Source organism: Tamandua tetradactyla, chromosome 21 (genome assembly GCF_023851605.1).
Source record: "Tamandua tetradactyla isolate mTamTet1 chromosome 21, mTamTet1.pri, whole genome shotgun sequence".
NCBI classification, from domain to species: Eukaryota; Metazoa; Chordata; class Mammalia; order Pilosa; family Myrmecophagidae; genus Tamandua; species Tamandua tetradactyla.
This window is the reverse complement of record NC_135347.1, coordinates 5354736-5364041: the sequence shown is the minus strand read 5'-3', so window position 1 is coordinate 5364041 and position 9306 is coordinate 5354736. Positions and strand designations below refer to the sequence as shown.

The 9306-nt window shown below is 46.3% G+C and overlaps 1 pseudogene; it reads right to left on the bottom strand.

The window, feature by feature from the left end:
- Positions 1-843: 843 nt before the first annotated feature.
- LOC143665433 (zinc finger protein 711-like) lies at positions 844-4003 on the bottom strand (annotated as a pseudogene).
- Between the last annotated feature and the right edge of the window lie 5303 nt (positions 4004-9306).

The following is a 9306-nucleotide window of genomic DNA, read 5'->3' as shown; positions in this document are numbered from 1 at the left end:
TTGCAAAAAATTTTCCTAGTTATTGAATGTTTGTTAACTTTATTTGGTCTTTGGTTTACTTTTTAAAAAAAAAATAATTATTGGGACTTGGCATATTAGAAGTATACAAGAACCAATCAATCTGAATTTGAAAGTATTATCATGTCATGTAATAATGACTTTACTTGCTGATAAATTTGAGGGGCTGTGTGTGAAAATGCAGAACAAATTTTAATTGAATCTGCCTTTTTATTTCCATTGCCTTAAAGTTACCACAAGATTAAAGTGTTTGGAGACAATTTTGAATTGGCAAGAGCAGTGCCTCTCAAATGTAAATGTGTGCCTACAAATGCAGATTAATTTCAGTCGGTTTGGAATGGGCCTGAGACTGCTTTCCTAATAAGAAGCTGGTTGCTGTTGATGATGAGGGGCAGCTCCAGGGATGTCAATTGCTTTCTCATATTTGAAGTTCAGGATCTCACCCATTTAGTTCTGTTCACCTATGTGGCAGAGACTTTTGCCACATTACAATCCATGTTTTTTCCTTGGCACACAGACTACGCTTTCCAGACTTTTTTTTTTTTTAATATTTGTAAAATACAATTTCTTCAATTCCAAGATGCAATTTCCTTTCCATTCCCCCCCACCCCCAACAGCTTTGACTCCTATCACAATTGAGGAAATAGATGTTAGGGAAAAGAGATTAGAATCCTCAACATATAAAGAGTTCTTACAAACTCAATAAAAATGGGCACAGGACATTTACAGGGAATTCACTCATCAAAAGGTTGAGAAATGCAAATTAAAACAAACTGCCATTTCTCATGATTAATGAGTTGATTAAAAGCACCCCCCCCCCCCCCACTCCCTTGACCTGGGAAGCCCAGTTCTAATCCCAAGGAAATCCCCACGGATACATGTCCAGGTGAGCCTGTGAGCCTGCAGTCCCACAGTACAAAGATCACATAAAGCCATAGACCTACAGGGCTTGGTATCTGATCATAAGGTACAACTTTTTTTTTTTTTGGCATGTACAGGCTCTGGGAATCGAACCCGGGTCTCCGGCATGGCAGGCGAGGATTCTGCCACTGATTCACCGTTGCACCACCCAAGGTACAAATTTTTAGGCAAAATATAACCTTGATTCTGTAAAATAATTTTCTGTACATGTACATTAGAAAGAGATTAAGAAAATACACCCAAACATCAACAGCAGTTATCCTTGGAGAAATGGAAAGGTGGAATTTTTAAAATTTCTTTTTTATAAGTTTCATTTTATAAATGTTATACAATAATTCTCTACTTAGAGGGGAAAAAAACATTAATTTAAAAATAAAGCAGACCAGGCCCTTGGCTACATGCCGGGCAGCCCTTTGGCTACATGCCGGGCAGCTTCCTTTCTGGTACAAGTTTCACAGAAAACTTGAGCTGCAGTAGAATCTTTCCTTACTCCTGCACTGCCAGAAGAGGAGGTCCTGATGGGAAGGAGAGGTTGCCAAGTCTCCCTGGCCCCCCAGCGGGCCCTCAGGGGGCTTCTCCCTAAAACTATGTGGGGGAGGAGTCTTCAGGGCCACCCACAGGCCAAACACCTCACAGCTTGAGTTCACTGAAGGATGCTCAGACCCCTTCCTGGTCCAGAGCAAGGAGCCGGGCGCAGGTGGGGTGGGGGAGGATGGGAGCGCAAGGGCAGGGGCCCCATGGGGGGGGGCCTATATGGAGGAGTCTTATCCCAGGTCACAGGTCCAGGGCCACAACATCCCAGGTCTGAGTGCGCTTCTGTCCACCCGCCCTGCCCTCCGGGGGCCCCTGCGGTGCTGCCCTGCTTAGCCAGGGCCACAGGGAGCTTAGGCAGGCCTGGCGCCAGGGTCACCACCACCAGCTCACCTGGCACTCAGCTGGTTTACAATCCCCCACCCCCACCCTGTGTCACCGTGACCTCCTACCTCCGCAGTGCGCTGCATCTGAGGGGCTGCGGGGTTCTATCTCCGAACCCCTACACACCCTGCCCCCACCTCCACTGGGGTGCTGGACCCAGAATGGTTTGCCACTTCTGTTCCTCTTCCTTTCAGAAGGGTCTGTCTTCTTGACCAATCTTAAAAACAAGCAAATGAACAACAACAACAACAACAACAATAAAACACCACAAGTCAATATTAGGCAAAACAGATGTGTGTGAAGAAGACAAAACCCACGCTCAGTCCACCCCCTCTGGTGTAGGGGAGCCTCCAGGGTGGCTGAGCTGAGCTCAGAAACGTGGACTGCCGTGTGCGTCCTGGCTCAGCTTTGCTCCTTCTCGCGCTCGGGTTTGGGACGGAAGCGGCTCTGGGCGCAGCCTTCCACAAGGTCCTTCCATCAGGCCACGGGTCCCCTGCCACCAGCCTGAGAGAACGTCCTGGGCCACACCGCCCCTGGACTTCCGTGCAGAGTGCATCCCCGCGCTGCATCCTGAGCCCTTTGGATGGGGTGCGCTCTCCTGGTGGATTCTCTGCCAGGGCGTCATGTCAATGGGGAGCCCAGGGGCGCCCTCCTGCCCTCAGGGCTGTGCCCTTTCTGGTGCTGGATCAGGGCAGAGACAGCCGGCGGCAGGCTTTGCTGAACGTTTTTTCACCAGGGTGGAGCTGGTAGTGCTCGCTGAGGGCGCAGGTCTCAATTCCATTGGCTTCTCTTGGTGTGGATTGTCGGGGGGCAGAGTGAGGATGTACTTGGGACCGAAAGCTTTGCCGCATCCCTGACACGCCAGTGGCTTCTCCCCCATGTGCAGCCTCTGGTACAGCAGGACCAGGAAGCTGTGTTTGAAAGGTTTCTGGCACACGGCACACTCGTCTAGGACTTGCCCCTTTGGGGGTCTCCCAGGCTTGTGGTGCTTCACCAGCGAGGGCCTGTGGATGAAGTGCTGTACGCACTGCAGGCACTTGTAGGGCTTCTCGCTGCTGCTGCTGCTGTGAAAGCTGCAGTGCCCCTGAAGGGTGAACCTGCAGCAAAAGGCCTTCCTGCACTCACTGCATTCGTAGGCCTCCTGGCGCGTGTGCAATTTCTGGGGCTGCAGTGGCTGGGAGCTGCGGCTGAAGGCCTTCCCGCAGGAACCGCACACGAAGGACTCCTCCCGGGTGTGGATTGGTGGTGCGGGAAGGTCTGTGCGCATTCGCTGCACTAGAAGGACTTCTTGGTGGGGATAAGCTGGGGCCTCAGCAGGATCGAGCTCTGCTTGAAGGCTTGCCCACACTCGGTGCACTGGTAGGGCCTGGCCCCCGTGGGCGTGATCCGGTGCCTGGGCAGGAGTGGATTGTACTCGAAGGCCTTGCGGTACACTCTCCCACCTCTGTGTCCAGGGCAGCCGTGCCACCGGCGGTGCTCAGACCCGCAGCTTGGCCCGGCCGCCCTGCACCGCTGAGCCTGCCGGGCGTGCTCAGGCCCTGCTCCGGGTTGCGGGTGCGGGGAGAAGGTGGGTGCTGAAGAGTCGCCCATTCGCCTGGGCCTCCGGACTGCCTTTACCTTCAGGTTACGCGGGGTCATCCCGGGGGAGGCGCCGCAAATCCGTGCCTGTGACCCCTCTGGCTTATAGCCCTCCCTTTCCGAGAAGACTCCGGGCCCAGCCGCCACCCGGAAAACTGGGCAGGGCTGGCCTTGGTCCCTCCCTCCTCAGCCACCGGCAGAATCCAGGCCCCGGCTCCTCCCCTTGTTCCTAGAGGGTTGTCGGGGCCGGTTTGGCGAGGGCCCAGTTTAGGCCACGTTCCCGCGGTTCTCCAGCATCTCGTCCCGGGAGAGCGCCTGCTGCCCGGGAACCTGACAAGTCCGCTCTGTCGTCGAGAAGCACAAGGCCACGTCCTCAGATAACGATGGCCTCCTAGGGGCTGGGCCCTTCGGGGCGCCCGTCTTAGGAGCAGGGCAGTGAGCGTCCTGCGGTGTCCCCGGCGCGCGTGCCCAGCGGTTGTGAAACGAGGGAGGCCACAGGCTCGTCGCCAGTCCCTTGGGTTCTTACGTGAAGGTCCCCGCAGGCAAGGGCGCGGCCCCAGCACTAGAACAGTTCTGAGGATACAGTCGGCGCTCAGTAAATGCTGGCAGAATGACTATTGTTCAGTCAGTGACTAAACCCCGGGGTGGGAAAAACCGCCCAAGGCAAAGCGTGAGAGCGAAAGCGCGGCGGGCTGCCGGTTCCTGGCGCGGAAACCGGGGTGCCGGGGTGGGGGTGGGGGTGGGGGGGAAGCCGACAGCCAGCCCCGCTGCCCCGTGCCGGGCGAGGCCTCGCGAGCCGCAAACCCGGACCCGCCGCGTCCTTCCCGGGAGGTGCCGCCACCCCGCGCGGCCGCCCAGCACCGGCGCGCAGGGCTCGGTCCCGCGGCCTGCTCACCTCCCACTCCCGCCGGCGGGGTTCGCGGGCCCCGAACCGACCGCGGGGGCTTGGGACGCGCCTTCCCCGGACCGTCCCCATGACCCCGAGCGGCAGGAGGGCGGGTCTCCCTGGAGCGGGCCGCGGCCTCTGCCCCGCAGGATCCGAAGGCCGCGCCCCACCCCGGTGCCTGGGCCCGGGACCCCTGGCCCTATTGAGACAGATGTGCCCAGGATTTACATTTTAAACCTCATCTAGTCTAAAATATAATCCTTCTCTTAATGTCTTTGTCCTTCTGTATCCCATTAAATAAGACTCTCCTACCTTAAGGTTCTAAAAATACTCATATTTTATGGCTTTGATTTTTTTCACTTTTTTTTTATACTATATATGGAACTGTCTTTTCTGTGGTGTGAGGTAGGAACCTTATTTTACTTTTCTTCCATATATTCAAGACTGTGGTTCCCTTGGTCATTTTTAGTCACGTTCTACTCCTGGATCACAAATGGCTTTATTTAGAATGTTTTGATATTCTGTAAGGTGAGTTATCCCTTCATCCATTTTAGTTCCTATACAAAATTGTCCTGAATATTATTGCACATTTGTTTTTCAAATGAATTTTAGAACCGGCTTGTCACCTTCCTTAGCTTGATGGGGCTTTGATTGTATTAGCCTTATAAATTATTTTGGTAAAAAACTTTTATCTTTAAAATATTGATTCTTCCCACTCAGGAACATGATGTACTCTCAGGTCTTCTTTTACGTCTTTTAGTAACATTTTAAAATGTTCATCCTTACATGTTTCTTATTAAGCGCATCCTTAGATATTTTATAATTTAATGAAATCTTTTTATTTTCCCTATTTATATTTGAAATTAGCTATTGTTGGTATATAGAACACTATTGTATGTGAAATCTTTTGATTTTTAAAGTTGATTTAGTATCTGGAAGTTTAGAAAACTTTTATTCTAATAATTTTCAGTTAATTCTGTTCTATGTAGATGATCATTTCACCTGTTCTATGTAGATTGATCTGTTCTATGTAGATGATCATTTCATTTACAAATAATGTTAGTTTTTCTTCCTATGCAACATTTATACTTTCTATTTCTTTTACTTATCTTATTGCACTGGCTAGGGCCTCCAGCAAAATGTCAAACATCAGTTGTGGTAAAGTTGCTAACTTGATTATGATGCTTCCTTGTATGAAGTTGAATATGGTATTTTATCAGATTAAAGGTATTTTTGGCTATCTCTAGCCACTTTAGAATTATTAGGAATAGGTATTCTGTTTTATTAAAAAAATTTTTTTCACCATCCATTGACATATCTTTTTCTTTTCTAATCTGACAATGTTGATAAATACAACAGATTTCCTAATGTTTAACCATCTTTACATTTCTGGAGTAAATCTTAGTTGACCATAATATGTAATTCTTATAATTTTGAATGTTGAATGTATAATACATTATAGATTGTTTTGGATTGGCACCTAAAACAGTTTGTCATTCAATTTTCTGGAATATATTTCTACCCAATATGAGTAAATGTGCTTTTTTTTTTTTGCCTGGGCAGGCATTGGGAATCGAACCTGGGTCTCCAACATGGCAGGCGAGAACTCTGTCTGCTGAACCACCATGGCCCGCCTAATTTGCTATTTTTAGTGTAAGAATTTTATACCTAGATTCCAGCAGAATTTTATTCTCATGCTTTTGTAGACCATTTGCTTTTAGTTACAGATACTAAATTGTTCGATGTCTTATCTTTGCATATTTACCACATATTTTTTACTAATGTTCCAGGAAAAATATTTAGCTCAGCTGTCACAGGTTTTACAAGTAGACTAAAAGATGTGTTGGAAAACTAGAGTAAGATATTTCCATTCTCTCATACTTTGGTGCTGCTCTTTTCTCTCCTTTTTTAGTGGTTGGAGGATGTTTTGGTTCTTCACATATCTTGGTTAGGAAAGCTCTTCTAATTAGCTCATAATTCATAGTTATGTATCTTCTCTGAGCCTCAATAATATCATTTGTAATAATGGAAATTATAACAATACCATGTCTGGCTGGATTAATGTACCTTCAAGGACACAACACACATTAATGGCTTGTATATATTTTCACCAAGGCAAAAGCAAATTATACATAGCTACTCATGGAATACAGCCAATTAGTTTCATTTGGACCATTTGTTAGATCATCATGGACCCATCCATTCCTATCTTTACGTGTAATGAGTAAAATGGGTGAGCCTTACTAGTACAAAAATATATATGTGAGACTCCTGGCTTGCTGTTGTGGAGGAATAGGGTAAAAATCATATTAAAAGCTTAATCAGCAATCTGTGGCTCAAGGATTTCATGACCACATAATCCTAGGTTACATTAACCTTGGGACTTTAATAGCCTGTTTCCAGTAATACTGAAAAAAAAAAAATTTGAAGGGGGGGCATTTTAGTTTGTTAAAGCTGCCAGAATGCAATATACCAGAAACAAAATGGCTTTTTTTAAATTAAAAATTTTTTCTTAACATAACAACATACAAACACAAACATTCTTACCATGTGATCATTCTTGGTATATAATCAATAACTCACAATATCGTCACATTGTTGTAATAGTCATCATCATGATCATCTCCTGGAATTTTCCTGAATTTCATCAATTCAGAAAAAGAAAAAGAAAAAGAAAAAAAATTCATACATACCATACCTCTTACCCCTCCCATTCATGATCACTAGCATTTCAATCTACTAAATTTATTTTAACATTTGTTCCCCCTATTATTTATTTTTAATCCATATGTTTTACTCATTGGTCTATAAGGTAGATAAAAGGAGCATTAGACACAAGGTTTTCACAGTCACAGTCACAATGTGAAAGCTGGATCATTATACAATCATCTTCAAAAAACATGGCTACTAGAACACAACTCTACATTTTCAGGCACTTCCCTCCCGCCTCTCCATTACACCTTAACTAAAAAGGTGATATCGGGCGGGCCGCGGTGGCTCAGCGGGCAAAGTGCTTGCCTGCTATGCCGGAGGACCTCGGTTCGATTCCCGGCCCCAGCCCATGTAACAAAAAAACGGAAAAACAAAATACAATAAAACAAGAAAATGTTTAAAGATGTTTCCCTTTCTTCCTTCCTTCTATCCTTCCTTCCTTCTCTCTGTCTTTCCTTTAAAAAAAAAAAAAGGTGATATCTATATAATGCATAAGAATAACCTCTAGGATAACCTCTTGACTCTGTTTGAAATGTCTCAGCCACTGATACTTTATTTTGTCTCATTTCTCTCTTCCCCCTTTTGGTCGAGAAGGTTTTCTCAACCCCTTATGCTGAGTTCCAGCTGATTCTAGTATTTTTGTCCCAATTTGCCAGTTAGGTTTACACCCTGGTAGTCATGTCCCACGTAGAAATGGGGAGGGCAGTGAGTTTGCTTGTCATGATGGCTGAGAGAGACAGGCCACATCTGAGTAACAAAAGAGCTTCTCTGGGGGTGACTCTTAAGCCTAATTTTAAGTGGCTTAGCCTATCATTTGTAGGGATAAGTTTCATAGGAACAAACCCCAAGATTGAGGGATTGGACTATTGCTTTGGTTGTCCCCACTGCTTGTGAGAATATCAGGACTTTTCCACATGGGGAAGTTGAATTTTTCCCTCTTTCTCACCATTCCCCCAAGGGGACTAACAAAATGGCTTTAAAAAAGGGAATTAAGTTGCAAGTTCACTGTGAACTTCGCTGTGAAAATGCCCAAATTAAGGCACAACAAGAGGTTCTTTACTCAAGAAAGGCTGATGTCCTCTGAAACACCTCTGTCAACTGGGAAGGGACATGGCAACATCTGCTAGCTTTCTCTCCTTGCTTCTCATTTTATAAGGATCCCCGGGGAGGGTTCTCCTTCTACATCTCCAGAGGTCTCTGGCTGTGTGGGCTCTGTTGGTTCCGGTGGTTCTAAAGCTTTTTCCAAAATGGTTCCCTGTTAAAGGACTCCAGGAAGCAACCCTACCTTGAATGGGTGTCGACACCTCTCCATGAAAAACACCCAATCACACGTTACCACCCACAGTTGGATGGGTCCTATCACCATGGAAACAATAAAAAAAGATCCCACCGAGCAATACTGAATGAGGATTAAAGAACATGGCTTTTTCTAGGGTACTCAACAGGTTCAAACCAGCACAGGGGGTTTACTGCTATCATCAGCTATTATTATCTTTAAAATTAAAAAACCGGAACACTATTTCCTAACCCTAAATGCCTTATTACATCGGACTACACATAACACTTCTTCATGGAGTCATTCTTTAGATTAAATGAGACAAGAGTCCATGGCAGCATCTGTCAGAGTACCTACAGCATTCCAAAGTTTATATAAGGCTTTAAAGAAAAACGTGCGGGACATTATGCCGGAAACGGGATAAAGAGTTTGTTTTCTTAAAGGTATTTGTCATAAAACCAAGGCAGATAAGTATATTACACAATACAATGTTATAAGTCAGCACGAAGGCTTAAGGGAACCTATAAACTGGGCTCTGAACTCAGCATGGAAGCTGCTGAGCTGTTCAGTTAAGTCAGGAATTGCTGGCCAGTCAAAGAAAACAGGAAGGGCTCTCCAGTCACAGGGCACAGCTTATGCAAGGCATGCGGTTTTGACAGGAGGACACATCCTAGATTCAGAAGTGAATGTGTGCTGGTTTAAGAGGATGGGTCCTCAGATGAGACTATATAGACCGCTCCGTAGGACCTACATTAGGCGAGTTCTTAGAGATTATTTCTTTTCAAGACCAGAGTTGGCGAGCTGGAAATGCCCCCTACCTTCAAGGGCAAATAGCAAGGAGCAGCTGTTTGCCTACAGGCCAAGAAACTCGGACTCTACACTTCCATGGATGGTCACTTTTTGCCTCGTTGCCTGAAGTCACTTCTCAGTGACCCACAAGTCACCTCAAGTTTATATTCTGCTCTCTGCTCTAACTCAGGGAAGAACCTGAGCGTTTAAA